The sequence below is a fragment of the Alexandromys fortis genome, unplaced genomic scaffold (assembly GCF_014885135.2).
Source record: "Alexandromys fortis isolate MF-2015 unplaced genomic scaffold, M_Fortis_MF-2015_v1.1 scaffold_14, whole genome shotgun sequence".
Classification (NCBI taxonomy): domain Eukaryota; kingdom Metazoa; phylum Chordata; class Mammalia; order Rodentia; family Cricetidae; genus Alexandromys; species Alexandromys fortis.
Window position 1 is genome coordinate 2,472,268 of NW_026067910.1, and position 17,840 is coordinate 2,490,107.

Sequence of the window (17,840 nt, forward strand, 5' to 3'; positions counted from 1 at the left end):
AGAATGGTTCCACATTTTTAAAAAAATGGTGCAGCATGTGAGGACAACAGGTTCAAGGCATGATCTGCGAGGAACATTTTAGATTCAAACTATAACCCTAATGAACCCTAAAAATCTTTTTTAAACAAACTTAGACAATGTCAATCAGATAAAAACTGTGAGAACAGCAGCAGTAGAAATCTGCTGTATACCGCTGCATGATAGAATCACAACAGAGAGCAGTAATATATAGTTCAAAAGGCTAGGAAAGCTATTTGGAAAGCTTTGACCAAAGAAGAATGATAAAAGTCTAAAAAGTCTATGAAGGTACAAAAAGCTTACAGAGTACCAAATAGACTAGATCAAAAAGAAAAAGTCCCTTTGTCATATAATAATAATAATAATAATAAGTACACAGAATTTAAAAAAAAAGTCTGAAAAGTCAATTATCTAGCTGGGTTTAAACATAGCCCAGTATTTACATGTATTGAAACACCACATGGAATTTCACTAGTAGGAATAAATTTATTTTTATATGTATCAATTTAAAATAAATTTTAAAATCACCAGGAAAAAATGCAAGTATGCATTACAACAAAATGTCTCACTTTACTCATCATAAACCATTAAAAAGAGCAAGTATTGATGGGAATGTGGAGGAAAGGAAATCCCAGCACACAGAAGGAATGTAAGTTAGTTCAATCATTGTGCGAAACAGCAAGGAGATTCCACAAAATTTGCTATTAGAACAAGCATCTGATCTAGCAGGTCTACTACCCTAGATCCAACGAAAGTAAATAAATTCAAAAGAATAAAGAGATATCTGAACTCCCATGTTTATATCAATATTATTTTACAGTAGCTCCAAAGTTGAAACTTCATAAATGTCCATCAAACGATGAAGGGGTCAAAAATAGAGAACACACAAAATGTAGTCGTATTTACCTATAAAAATTTTAAATAAATAAATAACATCACACACACACACACACACACACACACATANNNTATTGAGGGCCTAGGTTGTTGGTTTTCAGAACCCTACTCCTCATACTGGGTTGCCTTTTCCAACCTTAATATAAGGGGAGGTGCTCAGTCCAAACTTAATATGCTGTGTTTTATTGATATCCATGGGAAGCCTGCCCCTTTCTGCACACAGACAAAGGAGGAGTGTATTGGCACAGGGGATAGAGAGGAAATGGGAGGGGGACTGAGCGGAGAGGAGAGTGAAGAAGCTGGGGTCAGGATGTTAAATAAGTAAATAAATATAATAAACAAATAAAATCTTTTTATATGTGAAATCATGGATAGACCTGATTATTATACTAAGTAAAATAAGACATATTTTAGGGAAAGTGTAAGCAAGAATTATAAAAAGCTCAAAGAGATATTGGGGTTCAACCTGAAGACCAGAAAAGCAAAGCAGTCTCTGGCTCTTACCTTGACTTCACAGTCTGAAATGACAATCCTGCCTCTGGGAATCTCAGAATGAGACTGAGATTGTGAGCTGTTTCCTCCCACTTTATAATCCTCTCTAGGGCTGGGATTAAAGGTGTGCACCACTGGGATTAAAGGCATGCATTGCCCAGCTTCTATGGTAGCTAGTGTGTCTACTGGGATTAAAGATGTCTGTTATCACTGCCTGGAGTGGAGTGTGGCTGTTTTACTATCTGATCTTCAGGAAAGCATTATTTATGAAAATACGAATGAAATGCCACTACAGAAAGTATTATGTGATGTTGTTCATATGTACAGTTTTCAAATTTTTATTCCAAATATTGACAGAAGAATAGAGGCTACCAGTAACGGAATGGGTTAGAAGTGAGAAGGGAGCAGAAAGGTTGATCAATGAGTTCTTAAAGTTCTTGTGTGTCATCATGTACGTGTCAATTAATGCTAATAACAATCATAACCATGAAAACTATAAACAATATTACATACATTTCAAAAAGATAAAAGAAAATATTTTGAAAATGCAACCATATAAAATAAAAATATTAATAAAATAAATACGTTAACCTTATTTAAACAATTCATGAAATATACATGTATATAAACATTTCTGGTACATAATTAGTATTATAGTGTTTGTTCTTCAATAACAGTCAAAGAATCAAAGAAATAACACAGATGGTTCTTTGAAAGGATCAACAAGATTTAGAAGTGTTAGTCAAGTTAACTGAAAGAGGATCCACATGAATAGAATTGGAGATGAAAGAAGAGAGAGACACCAATGACATTCACGGGACTGTAAAGACACTCTTCAAAAAGCTTTAATCCAAAAGGCTTTGACTACCATGAAACATTTTTACAGATACAATGAAACATGTGCACAGAAGAACTCACAGTCATTAGGAAAACATGCAAAGACATGGGCAATCTAGCTGGACAAAATTCCAACATTAAGAAGAAAGGTAGTCATGAATTTCCATCCCTAGATGAGGAAATACTGGCCATTGATAGCATCTAGGAGATGGAAAGCCAGTTTTCTTTAAGGGCATGACCCCAGGTAGGTTGGCCATTTTCAAGGAGGTTGTCCTTGAGTATTTGAGCAACAAACTGGACTCCATAGTGTCAAAAAAAAAAAACTTAAATATAGGTAGGCAAGGCTTTGGGATGTTTCTGGAATGAGCTAGTAGGGGAGATGAATGTGATCAAAAGACTCTAATAAATTCTCAAAGTATTAATAAAATGTTTTTTTAAAAAAACTAGAAGAGGGGAATTTAAAAATATATCACAAATATAGATTTTGTTCAGTACCTCCACTGGTCTTTTCTGGCCTTAGCTATCCTTCTTATCTGTATTGCTAAAATAGTTACCTTAGTGGTACCTCTGTCCCATCTCCTGGACCTTGTGATTTTTTTTTTCTTGATACAGGTACTGCGGCATTCACAGTGGCTGGTGGCTTCACAAAAGGCTTTGCCCTCTAAGACTTATGTAATTCTGAGTCACCTCATTAAAGTTATTGTCCAAATGCCATCTTCTTGAGTCTACCCTGTCATTTCCAACATGACTACACAAACCACCAACATTCTTTGTTCTCTTCACATCTATTTTATTTTCCCTACAGCATTTTCCTCCTCTTTGATGGAACATATTTTACATAGTTATTATGTCTAGTGCCTGTTTGTCAGGCAGGCAGAATATAATTTCCATAAGAGAATTTATATTGTACAAGGAAGGGTGCCTGCTATAATATAAATTCAAAATTAAGGTTGGTTAGCCTAAGGAGTAAGATTAAGTATGCAAAAGGCACAAGTAAAGATATAGAGAGAATGAACTGATACTGAATCAGCTTGTGAAACTCAACAATGCCTTTCTGTACTAGAAGTAATTTAGAAACAATTCTTAAGAATAGTCTTATGAATAGGTACAAATTGCAGAAGAATTAACTAAATCAAAGCCTTGAAAGACTTTAATGAATAAAATTTCGGTCTTGAAGAAAGGACAAAAAATAAATATCTCAACAGAGATGCTTATTTCAGTTCTTCCCTTCAATTCATCAGTAAGCTCAATGCAGCTGCATTATGAACAGCACTTGACTATTTGGTAAAGTTGTTTAACACATATATGGAATTGTAAGGAAGTATAGGAACATACCAGCCTCTAAAATACTGACATTTGACACTTGTGCTGCCAAATAGAAGTCGTACACCAGAGGCAAAAATCAGGATGCAAAACAGCATCCTTGAGACTTTGCCATAGGAGTACAACACTGAGTCAAAAGAGCAGAACACACAGAGATGCCTTGGTTTATAGTAAAGTCAGTACCATAAATGTTTCAAACCTGTCTTCAAGAAAAAGGATCACTGCTAAATCAATCATAAATCAATCAATAAACCTTTATTGTTACTTAGCACAACATAAAAATGGTCTGCAACTGAATTACATACTTCCAGTCACCCCAGTTTATCTGGATTCCTATGTGGACCAGGCTAGTATTGAATTTTCAGAAATCCTGTCTGCCTTTACTTCCCAGGATCTAGGATCAAAAGTGTATGCCACCACATCCAGCAGTTTATATTTGCTCTGAAACAATTGAGACTATCTTTATAATATAATATCAGGGAATATTCCTAAAATTGCAAATCTAGACGAAAATAAAATAAAGGAATCTTAGTAGATAACAAATTAAGATTTCTGGGGGAAGAACTCCAGAATAACTGGATGAAATAAAAGACATTTTAAGTATCAAAAACTGACAGAGAATTTGTTCCTAGGAAACAGCAGAATGTTTTTGTTGAGAGGAAAAATACAGAGTCAATAAAAGAAAATGAGCGAAGATGTGGATAGCAATTTAGATAACCGAACACAAAATATTCCCTGGTATATGAAGTTACACATCAATTCACCAAGAGAAAAAAATGACATCTACGGCAACAATTGAGTTCACATGACTGAATCTTGATGAAAAGTAGAGTCGTGTTAATAACATGCATGCCTTACTATGAGATGAGGACAAACCTGAAACAGTTTCTTAGTCTTTCATTTTTGTCCCTTACCATAGGACTATGATGACTGTAGAGAAATTTACTGTAGAATGCCCCTGGTCAGTCTTTTTTGGTGTTTTCTTCTGATTAGACTGGGTTTCAGGTTTGTCAGCAATAGGTCCTTACTGTCAGTTTGTGGAGAGCAACCATCAGACTTGGCAATTGTCTAGGGGCCCCTTTGCCCTACAATTTGATTAGATACATCTCTTCCCTTCAACTGGACATTTCACTTGGAGATGATTCTTTATATTCTTGTTTGTTTGGTTTTTTTGGGGGGCCAGGGGGAGTTATGTGTTTGTGTGTGTGTGTGTGTGTGTGTTGATTCCTTTTATATGTCTTTCTTACACTACTGCTCTGCTGAAGGTACATAACAATAAGAGGATTCCTAATAATATTCTGCTATGCCCATAGATCACTGTCTTGCTCGGTGATCATTAAAGATGATTCCTGCAGCAGATGGGAACAAATACACAGACCCCAACTGAACAATGTGCAGGGAATAAGAGACACTGGAACACTCAGTTTTACATTGGATGTCTCCATCAAATACCTCCCCTTGGGGCTCAGGAAACCCTACAGAACAAGTAAAAACAGTGGATCTGCAACTTGCTGTTTATGCTATTCGTTTAGTCAGTGAGCTCCTGACATCCCTGTCTTAAATTAGACACAATTACAAGGTTTTTGTAAGAGTACCGAGGATCTGAACTCAAGTCCTCACACCTGTGAAATAAGTGACAAAGCCAGCTAGCTGCCCATCACCAATGTTTTTAAGGTAAGCAAAAGGCAGGTTGTCATAGAAAACTTTGCAAAATAACCTTAGTGCTTTTTGCTTTGTTTCATTTTAATGCTCATGAATCTGAAACTAGATAACAGACAATGCACTAAAACTTCAAACTTCCGTTCGAAAGGCTTATAAAGCATTACCTTTACCTTACACCTGAAGGTTGATGAGTACATTAATTTTAAGTTTGCAATGGTTGTATTTATTTTAAATTTCCAAATTGTGTATTGTTAGAGAAATCCTAATTTCGCATGTATATTAAATGACCTAAATAAACTATAAAATGCATTTGTTGCCACTCATTTGTATGCCTAAATTGTACCCAAAATCAAAGTTTACATTTGTTCTGTTTAGTATTCCCAAATATATACACATAGCAATTGACTGCGAGTTGAAGTTTTTAATAAGGACAGTATTGGACTATATAAAAATTAAGGTCTTTTTCTAGGAATGGAGATTACAGTCTTCTTCTTTGCTGACTTTGATGAAAGGACAAAAGACCTAACATACATTAGCCGAAAAATAAAATAAGCACAAATAATAAATTCATAATATATATATATATATATTGCTCAGTAAATGCAAATTTTCTTTTTTATTTCTTTCTCTCTGTGTTCCTGTCTGTCTTTCTATTGGTAGGGTGCTGGAAATTGACCCAGAGTCTTTAGCATTCTAAGTAAGAATTCTGCTACTGAGCTACAGACCTAAGACCAAATATTTTTTTAAATTACCATTTAAATTAGCATTTTCAAATTAGCAAATGATTTCTGGTTTATTTTTGCAAATAATGTGCAGTTTATGAATACTTTAGTTTGTCTTCATTGTTTTCCAGAAGGAAACATTCACATTTAGTTATTATGTAGATGCTAGTTAGTCATTTCTCAAGGCATTTATTGCTGTTTTGTGGATAGATATAAATTATGAATCATAAATTCATCCAAACATAATTTTGTCAGCATCTTGAAGTCAACATGAAATGAATACTAATTGAACTTGCTCAAACACTAAAAACTTAAATGTGTTCTATTGCTTTGATGCACTGCGTATAATAATCCATGTAATACTTTGTAGTTTTGGATGGCATCTTCCTAAAACCTGAGCTGCTTTTTGAGATGAATTTCATCTGCACAGGTATCATTCCTCAATAGTAATTAATGGTTTTTATAATTAACCTAAATACATGTGATTATAGGATTTTCAACCTGTAATTACACTGCCTAATTAGAAAATTATGGCACCGAATGAAATAATTATAAAAGGTGATGACTTTAAATAAAATCTATGCTAAAGCATATTTTGTTTACTTAGGAGAACACGTGATTAGCAAAATTACACAGTATTCTCTTTTTCCCTGCCATGTACAGCTGAAGGAAAGAAAGAAACAAGCATTCACTACTGATTGTTCCCACCAAGGTGATGAAGTCACTGTCCCCAAGAAGGTGCAAGAGAATCCATCTCAGTCCCCACTGCGGTTTGACAAGAATGTGAGAGAGTACATGTGGGAACTGACAGTCCTTGTCAGAAGCATCATGGCAGTTCTGCTGGAGTGGTTCCTTTCCTTGTTTTAAATCCAGAAATCCACCTCTCGCTAACACTGTTAGAATTAAAGAGTAAGTCACAGGACTGGGTTTATGAAAGTTGGACATCAACACTCGATGCCTTCCTCATCTCTATTCATCTTATGTTTTGAGACGGAGCTGCTTACTGTTCACTGATTCATCGAGGCTGTTGGTTGGCAGGTATCTCCTCCACCTGTCTCCTCTCCCCAAGTCTTCCCAGCTTTCTATATGGTACACATTATGGGGTTTACAGTAAGTGCTTATCCACTGCCCGAGTTTTGTTTCTGTTGTTCTGATATAATTTCCTGACAAAAAGTAATGTAGGGTAAGTGTAGTCAGATTTTTCTTTGGGCCACCAGTTCCTGAACATGGAGACTTATTATTAACTATGAAAGCTTGGTGTTAGCTTAGGCTTGTCCCACTGGCTCTTATAACTTACCCATTTACTTAATCTATGTTCTATCACATGGCTCACTACCTCATCTCTCCACACTGCTCATGGTCCTTCCTCTGAATCCGGCTGGTAACTGTGTTTTCTTCTTCCCAAGATTATTTTTCTGCCGAGAAGTCCCACCTATACCTCCTGCCTAGCTATTGGTCATTCAGCTTTTTATTACACCAATCACAGCAATGTATTTTCACATAGTGCACAAATATCCTACAACATGTAAAGAATGTGTTTATTTCAATTTACAGTTCCAGATCACTGTCCATTGGAGTAGAAGTACAGTAGGAAGAATTTTAAGCAACTAGTAATATTCATAGCCAAAACCGGAAACACATGAATGTATGCTCTTGCTGATCCAGATCTCTCTGCTTTGAAACCAGGGCTGCAGATCAGAGAATGTGTCAGACAGTTTCAGGCTGTGTCTTTCCATGTAAATTTAGACAATCATTATAATCCCCCAAGAAATAAGCCAGCAGGACAACCTCCGCTAGATGATCCATCCCTCAATCCAGACTCTCTCTCCAGTTGGTTGTATGTTTTGTCTGGTTGTCAGTTAAGCTGACCGACCATCACATCCACTGAGCCATCTCCCTAGCCCAGTTTTCCATTCATGACAGCTTTCCAACACCAGAAACCAGCACCAGAGTGTGGTTCCAGCATAGGTCAGGATTGCCTCACAGAGCCAGCTAGATTGCCACATGGAAATCCTAATCAGGGCTTGTCTTCTTCACACAAAAGCTTACTAGTTTGCATTCCCTTGACAATATCGAACATTCATTCTACCCGTGCATTTGAGAACTAAGTATGGAGGCCTCAATTAGGGGAGGTAACAGTTAAGAAATTGAAAAGGGATTTTACTGTTTTCAGTAGAACCCACACCTGCCACACACTAGAATTAGAGTCTTTCCAGTGCACTGTCTTATGAACTTTTGACATTTTCACAGAGAACTGTTTGCCATGCTGAAACATTCCTTCTTCCACATACACATGAACTGGGGAAATCACTCAGCCCTACCTCTATGTTCTCTTAACGTACTATGGTTCCTCAGTTTCGTCTCTTGTGAGACTGACTCCTTGGAGAACAGAGGACACATACTTTATTTTATTTTTGAGCACAGATTCATGTCTATGTTATATATCAAGCAGCCAATGAATATCAATTAAACAAATGAATATTTAATGAGGTGAGATGACCTTAGATAGGTGAGTCTCAGACTGGGACAATCAGAAACACAATGAGAACAATGCGAGACTTAAATTTTATCAAAATGAAATGTTTTTCTGGGAAACAAAATTATCTGAATGATTAAAAAGAAATTTCTTAAATATTTTAAGTAAAATAAATTTTCATGACCATAAAATCTAAGAGCAATTTCCTAAATGAAATTACAAATTCATAATGTACAGGAATTAAGCACACACATCAATATAACAATAAAAAAACTAATAAAAGTCTTTGCTCTGGTTTTTCTGTTTTCCACTGTGTACCATCTTTTCTGTGTGTAATCAATAGTGCCACAGAAAATTCTCTGAATCACATACACATACACTCATGGGCAGAGATGGTTCTGTCTCACAATGTCTCCATGGACAAGAGGCAAACAGATTCAAATCCAAGTCGGGGTGGCTTAAGTCAGAAGTAAGTTCAACTTGGAATGCCATTAAAAATACTCCCAGCCACTTTTTCAAATGTTTTATAAAATATTATCTTTGAAGGCTTAATTCCAACATGTTCTCATCTCTTAATTTTTGGCTATTTCTTTCTATTTCTAATGACAAAAATAGATGACCCTGTACTAAACGAAGGAAACCCTCTGCTAGGAATAACTCATCAATAGGGGCATTTTTAGTTTTTCCAAATTTTGGATTGCATCTATAGTTGAGCAATGTTTTCATATCATATTTCCTTTATGGCCACATTCAGAAAACAAACCCTATAGACAGCCTTGATGTCCCAGGAATGCTGTCCATATACTTCTTCCTCATGCATTCTGTGCTGTGAGCATTGCTGCTCTCCAACAACACTCACAGATGTTGCCTAGGGAAACACACTGGGAAGTCAGCACTGTGCCACCTTTGACTTTCTGTGGAATCCAGCAACTAAAAGATTAGCAAACAAGTAGAGGGCAGTCTAAACATTATCTTCTTCCCATAACTGCACATCTGTTCATCTGGTGAAGTTCCCAAACCAAAAAATTCCAACTAATAAACCAATTCAGGGGTTTGAGTCCTAAACGGCTCCTCTGGAAAGAACATGGAATAATTCTTCCTCTAGTAGTAGTTATCTTAGACAAGTCAGGAGGTAAGTGGATGTGATCTGAGAAATCATATCTCTAGATGGTTTGCAGAAGCTGCTGCTGGCTGATGGGCAGAAATAAATATATTGGCCTAGACATTCAAGATAAGACTTCTGAGTTGCATGGATTTCGCAAGATGTCACTTCTAGCATTGGACAGAAATTATGATTGGAATCAAGAAAAATATATCTTGCTCAAATAAAAGATGCCTTAGCCTAACCAAATTCAAAGGTCTTTGATGCATACTTTCTAAGAGAAATGACTCCATCATTATGCAAAGTGTAACCAAGATATGTCAAGCTGGATAGTGTGTGATTTCTGCACAAAACTCTTCAGTAAATATATCACTCAATAGATCAGAAATCTTACCCCAATAAAGGAAGGTTAAGGTTTAAAAAAAAAGAAAAGAAAAAAGAAAACTAAAAACATGTCTGTGAGCTGCTGGCAAGGTAGCAAAACATTGACACTTGCCCTTTTACAAGCTGGAAGTAAATTTTTCTTTTCATTTTACCTTTGATTTGACTCCATAACTAAAGACATATATAGGATTTAAAAAGAAACTAAACACAAACATATTATTCAATCTTAAAACATGCTTGGTTATAATTTGATTGGGTTTTCTGGTAAGAGAGTAATATATTAGGAAGAAGAGTCTGGTCCAAATACAGAATTCTTTGAGGGAAATGTTCATGCTTTATCTCTTATGTTTCATGGCAGCTTGTATAGAGCCAGCAGGCAATTAATAAATGCCTGGTGGTTTTAATTAAATCATTCAAGCATGACATATATAGAAATTGAAGGGAATAAAAGATAAAATTCTACCTTTATAGAATTTACCTCGGTTATTTGAAAAGTCATGTTCACAAATATGATTTTGCTAAATGACAACAAATGTATATGTAATATCAAGAAAAAATGAGTTATCTCCAATCTTTAATAACTGTAAGAATAAATCATAAAAGCATTAGAGAACATGAAATTGGCCATATGACTGCAATAGAAGTAAGATATGAGTCTTGTAAGTCAAGCGTATCAAAAGCCGGGAATTGGATAGATGGATAAAGCTTGCTCATGTGAAAGGCCTGATTTGTAACTTCAGAGAGGAAAACAACAGCACAAACTGATGCGTTAATTGTGGATCTTTCATGGATGTTTCCCCAGTGGCATTTGAGAGGAACACAAACCTTGAACACATGTCAATACAAAGATGTGTCTGACTGATTAAAGCAGAAAGAAATGTGGAAGAATATAACTCAGTGACGGGAACAGCAAGGAGGCTAGTCTGTGAGTCTATGGTTCTATAGCAAATATCAAAGCTAGCCAGCAAGGCAAAAACCAGAAAGCTGGGGTCAGGTATAGAAGGTCTCTCAATGACAGCAGAAAAGCTGGATTTATTCTTGGGGAGATTGGAAATCACTTCAAGATTTTGATCATATGTAGCAAGGAGGCTGCTTGTTCATTTTCCTGCTGCCCAGACTCTTGAAATAGCTACACAGAAACTCTATTATCTGTAATACTATTTGGCCAACAGCTTAAGTGTATTTCTGGCTAACTCTTAGATCTTAATTTGACCCATTTCCACTAATCTGTGTATCTCCATGAGTCTGTGGCTTACTGGCAAAGTTTCAGCATGTCTGTCTCTGGTGGCTGCTCCATGGGCTTTTCCCCTGACTCTGCCTTCCTTCTCCCAGCATTCAGTTTAGTTTCCCTGCCTAATTCTGTTCTAGCCTATCAGGGCAAATCAGTTTCTTTATTAAGCAATGGTATTAACCACATACAGAGGGAAATCCCACATCAATCATATATGAAAAAAAAGAAAAGTAGCCTCGATTAAATTTAATCTAAATATTGCCAGGGAATTTGGCATAATGTCTGGCTAGAGGGTAGATCTAGGAAAAACAAGTAGGAATCCTATAAGGAGGGATATCTAATAATTTGATCTTACTAAATACGGCACATGGAGACTTAGAAGGTGCAAATTATTTATTATTAGTTGGAAAAATCCTGTGTTAAATTCTATTATAGAAAAAAATCAATTGATCAGACACTTGGGAAAATATTGTATAATTCTAGCTGCTTAAGTAGTATGCAGAAGGAAACAATGGCAGATACTAGCTGTAAGAGGTTAAGCAGCAGGCCATTGTTAGAGTTGAGTGACAAGGACCAAACAATTATCCACTGCATCAGTATTGTTGCTCTTCCCAAGGCCCATGACCTTATCATTCTAAGTGCTTCATATATTGCATATTTTCACCATATCTAAGGCCCCATATGATACACACTACCACCCCTTATTCACAAGCAGACTGAACAGTGGTGGAAAATGGAATGGAAATGCAGTACCAGCATGAATGGAGCAGCTAATATATCAGAGGGAGGGAAGCAACGGCCTGGGGTGAAGGTTATAAGATGAGATTTAATATGTTCTGCATGCTGCACTAAGCATAGTACTACACAATCCACTGCAACTTGTTATTTGCTGCAATTCAGTTTCGATCATCACCAAATCTAAGACATTGTCATTTGAATTTAATAACTTCTTTTGTCCTCATCCTGCTTTGCCAAAGATTAGTCACAGGTCCCCAATAATAAAATATGAACATGGTCTAAGCACATTAGGTAAAGTTAGTGTAACTTTTTCTTGCTGATGACAAGTATTAGTGACTTTTCCATGGCTGTGACAGAATACTATGATGAAACGCCTTTTAAAAAGAATGGGTTTCTTTGGACATTATGGCTCCATAAGAGTAAGATTTCATCACCATTAGACAGAAAGTATTGCAGCAGGTAAGCATGGTGGTTAGGGCTGGAAGTTGATAGCTTACATCTTGATATGTATGTACAAAGCAAAGAGAAAACTGGGAAAGATGTGTGGCTTTGAAATCTCAAAGCTCAACCTCAGTGACATACTACTCCCTCCAGTAAGGCCAAACCTCCTAAGCCGCTTCATATGCCTCGACCAACTGGGACACATGTTGAAACACTTGTGAGTATGGGAGAAATCTCATTCAGACCATCACAGCCTAAAAACTGCAGACTCATCAACCTGCTCTGTTGTCATATGCCGGTGTGTGTGTGTGTGTGTGCTCGTGCTCATGCGCACACACATGCGTGCATACACACGCACATGCATGAATGAACCATGTTATTTGACTGTTGAGGACGAAGCCAGACTTTTTTCCTTTTGTATCATCATCATCTTTCTGTTGACTATGTTATCCGAAAGTGGTATGTAGGTGTATCACTGTCATGTATGTTGTATGCTCTGGCTTTGCCACCTTTAGACCTTGACAGTTGCTACAAATTCCTCTGTGACCATCCTCTGACTTCCTAACATGGAGAGAACTAACTCAGCTCCCAGTTAGAGCATCATCCCACAAGGCCTGTCTACCAAAGCTTTGTCACACCACTTGCTTCACAGACCTTGCATTCCTTAGAAACAAAACTATTTGCTGATTTTTTTTTTTTTTTACTTTTTGTTGCTGCTTTCACCATCCTGCCTCGCTTCCTTAGTCGCAACGTTAACGATTTATAATTTGTGGGAATAAAAACATAGAAATGACAAGGAATATGTGGTGTAAACAGGTTAAGCCATCCAGGTGCGTAAGAATCCCCTACTTCTATGGGTCTACCTGGAGTTTATTCCTCCAGCTGGGATAATATTTCATGCTGAATTATCCTGAGCTATTTTCCTCCATGTCATGCGTAGCAGACTGTATATGGCACGCAGTTTATAATCAACATGTGTTCCTTGAATTAGTTCAAATTATCGCTGTCTTCTAAACACCTAATATAACTTACCGATATAAATTATTATTCCAGTTCTGGAGGAGAAGTAGGCAAACAGATGTGGGTCAGTGGAGCTAAGGAATGGTATTTTAAATAAGTATAAATCAAATTCCCCAAAATAATTGGCAGCAGATTATAAGTGAATGAATTAAAAAAAAAACAGCCCAAACACAGGTGGCTTACTTGACTCCAAATGTGTCTACAATGCTTCAGGTACGGTGTGAAAGCTGCCTTTCTCCAAATCACCACACCCCATTGATTGACACCTGGCTTTTTACTGCACTCATGTTAAATGTACCTCTTGAGGCATTTGATTTTTATAGCCCCTATGTGGTAATGTGTCTCATATTGTGTCACCATCAGTTTACTTTTTTCTACAAGTACTATATTAAATGTATTTTTGTTCCTTCTTTAACCTGCTGAAGTTCACATCATAGTAAAAGAATTGCCTACACTGATATAAATACATAGGAATCATTACTTATACTGAGTAGAATGCATTTGCTTGTATAGTGATATTACAGTATGATCATTTAGGTTATTGTTATAGAGACTGAAAGCTTGGGTTTGAATGTATCAAACATCCAGAACTGAAGCAGGATGAATAAAACCTCAGTGACAGATACTTGGGTTCAACCTGAAGGCCACAAAAGCAAAGCACCCAGTTACTAGCACTACCTCAACCTCAGTCCGAAAATGGTGATTCTGCTGCCCAGAAACCTCAGAATGGGACTCTGTCTGTCAGCTGTCTTCTCCCATTTTATAATCCATGCTAGTTCAGAGATTTAGGGTGTGTGCTGTGGGACAATGGTCTGTACCCTGTCACTTGTATTTTAAATAAATGCTGATTGGTCAGTGGCCAGGCAGGATGTATAGGCAGGTCGACCAAGAAGGAAGTAGGGAAGGGACAAGGAGAGCTCAGGGAAGAGGAAACAGTCAGTCTGCAGTTATCACCCAGACATAGAGGAAGCCAGACACAGAGAAAGCAAGATGTGGCTGTCTCGCAGAAAAGGTTACCAAGACATATGGCTAACACATATAAGAATTATGGGCTAATATAAGTTATAAGAGTTAATAAGAAGCCTGTATATGAGGCCAATCAGTTTATAATTAATGTAGACCTCTGTGTGATTTCTTTGGAACTTAATGACTGTGGGAACTGGGCAGGACAGAAATCTCAGTCAGCCAGTGTGCACCACTACCACCTGGTTTCTATGGCAAATTAGTGTGGCTACTGGGATTAAAGGTGTGTGTCATTGCTGCCTGGTCTGAAATGCTGGCCACTGTGGCTGTTTTACTTTTCTGATATTCAGGAAAGCTTTATTAAGATACAAATAAAATACCACTGCACAGAACATGAATATATATATTCATGAATTCATATATATATAGTGTGTGTGAGTGTGCGTGTTATTGATTTTTATTGAACCCTACATTTTTATCTTCTCCCCTTTCTGCCTCCCCCTACCCCTTTCAGCCTTCCCCAAAAATCCCCATGTTGTCTAGGTTCTCTGGGATTGCGATTTGTAGGCTGGTTTTCTTTGCTTTATGTTTAAAAACCACTTAGGAGTGAGTACATATGATAATTGTCTTTCTGGATCTGTGTTACATCACTCAAAATGATGTTTTCTAGCTCCATCCATTTGCCTGCAAAATTTAAGATGTCATTTTTTCTGCTGTATAGTACTCCATTGTGTAAACATACCACATTTTCCTTATACATTCTTCTGCTGAGGGGCATTTAGGTTGTTTCCAGGTTCTGGCAATGACACACAATGCTGCTATGAACATAGCTGAGCACATGTCCTTGTGGCACGATTGAACATCCTTTGGATATATACCCAAAAGTGGTATTACCAGGTTTTGAGGAAGGTTGTTTCCTAATTTTCTGAGAAATCACCACACTGACATTCAAAGGGGCTGTAACAGCTTGTATTCCCACCAGCAATGCAGGAGTGTTCCGTTTACCCCACAACCTCTCCAACATAAGTTGTCATCAGTGTTTTTGATCTTAGCCGTTCTTATAGGTGTAAGTTGGAATCTCAGAGTTGTTTTGATTTGCATTTCTCTGATGACTAAGGATGCAGAACATGAATTTTTAACTGGCTTTCTGTTTGTTTAGATGTTTTATTTTTTAATTTATTGGGCTCTAGCCAACATATTAAAATTGCATATATTTAATGCATATATTTTACTTGTTTGAATTTAAGCACATGTCTATAGTATTATCACTGCACCTAAAAATAATTATATCCATCATTTCAAAAACATCTTGTAATCTTGTGGGGTTTTAATGGTTGCCTCTTTGGTTGGTTGGCTGTTTGGCTGGTTGCCTGGTTAGTTGGTTGACTGGTGGTTGGTTTGTTGGTTTGGTTGGCTGGCTGGCTGGCTGGCTGGCTGGCTGGCTGGCTGGCTAGTTGGTTGGTTGGTTGGTTGTTTGGTTGGTTCGTTGGTTGGTTGGAGTAGGTTATTCTTACCAATGTCTCTCTAGTAACAATACTTACTATAAGACCTGTGTTCTTAACATACTTTAAAAATATTTAAAATTAAAATGGATTTATTATTATTCATTATTATGACATGTTATTATAGGTAAAAATGATTACAGTTAGGTTTGATTTAAGTGGCATACCATGTGTATCTGTCTGTCTCAGTGTATGTGTTGGTATGTTTGTAGCAGTATTGCATACATGTAGTGCTATAATGTTAACTTCATAGACTATCTTTTATAGAAACCCTTTTCATTTCACACAGCAGTTTTGCACTTATAATAGAGCAATTCTCCATTTTTCCCTCCATGACTCTTGTCCCTGGCAATCAATGTTCCCTTCTCTGCTTCTGTGAATTGTACTATTTTATATACTTCACACACACACACACACACACACACACACACACACAGAATTGTAAAGTGTCTGCCTATTCTAATTGAGCTATTTCACTAAATGTAATGTCCTCTGTCTGTTTTCTAAATGGCTTCTTGTGTGTCTGTGCCCCATTTTTTTTATTCATCAGTATGACTATAATTGGTTTGTTTCTGTATCTTGTGTTTTTAGTAGCTTTGCACTAAATATAGGGGTGTGTATATGCTACAGAAATATAAAAATAACTACTAGGTATGCAAAGATATAAAGGGATTTATGACTAAAAATTCTGAAAATTACTATCTATCTATCTACTGTATATATGCATAATTAAATAAAAGCTGCATGAGTCTATTTAGTTTCCCTTGTATGCATATGATTTCAGGGTTGACCGTCTGGTATTGGATAACTAATTAGAGGGCTTATCTTAGGGAGAACTAATTCTCCCTCTCTTCATAGTCTTTAATTGTCAGTAGTTCTTTGTTTATGACTGGGGCCCTGTAAGATTTTCCCTTTTCAGTTCAACAAGTCCAGTACTGTTATCATTGTTCAGGTCCTGTTTATTCATGATAGCTGTTAGTTATTTAAAAGAGGGGTATGATAAAATTAGGGAGAAAAATAAATCATTATATACTGTTGGTCAAGATGTGTGCTTTCTTATTACAGAACACATATAAACAAGCATTATTGGATAAAAGATTATTAATCTTGAAGACAAACCACCTATCTTCTGATTTAGCAACCCCACTTCTGTCTGGTTATAATAAATAGATTAAATTATTACACTATGAGTACTTAGAGGAAATGCTGCTTTGATCTCCCTTCTTCATGGACTAGTTATACTTTATGAAATTAAAATTATTCTGAAATAACTAAAGGAATAGAAAATAAACCTTGGTAATTAAAAAAATAATAGAAAAATGAGTGCTTCTGTCCAGGAAACACTTCTCTCTAATGATGCTAGAATATATAAAGACTATGTCAGCAGAAGGTCAGGGTCAGGAGGCACAGAAGATCTTCATGCTGTGCTTTAGGCCTTTGAAGCATTGGAAACTTTCTGGAATTTACCAAAGGAGGTGAGCAGAATGTTAGAGCTCTTCTAGATTTTTCTTAAAATGTTAGAATGAGCTAGACTTTGAATAGTATTTAATTTTTTTCAGAGTTAAAGTAGAATTAAAATAAGTATAATTCTTATAAAAACATTACAATTCATTAATTTTCATTTTTTAATTATCAAAATGCAAGAAGGCATTTTAGCATTTTGAGTATCAACATTATTTTACTATTTAGGAGAAATATTTATTCAAAGTTTTAGCATTCAATAAATTTATCATTAAATATTATCCTAGATTCACTTCAAGTTTTGCCAAGGTTAAATGAATTAAGAATCTGAATATAGATAAGAAAATTAGAAAGCACAAATACTGGTATGATCTCTTTTTGTAAAATATATGGTTATTAGGGTTAGAAAGAGTCTTAGGGGAAAACAGTCTTTCCCCTAAGAGTATTGGTGATAGATATGGTAGCGAACCTTTCATAAGTTCTTACTGAAAATAATTTTGGCAGATAACAAGTTTTCAATAAATAAATCCCAGATCCCATATTTTTATAACAGATGTTATGTCAAGAGAAT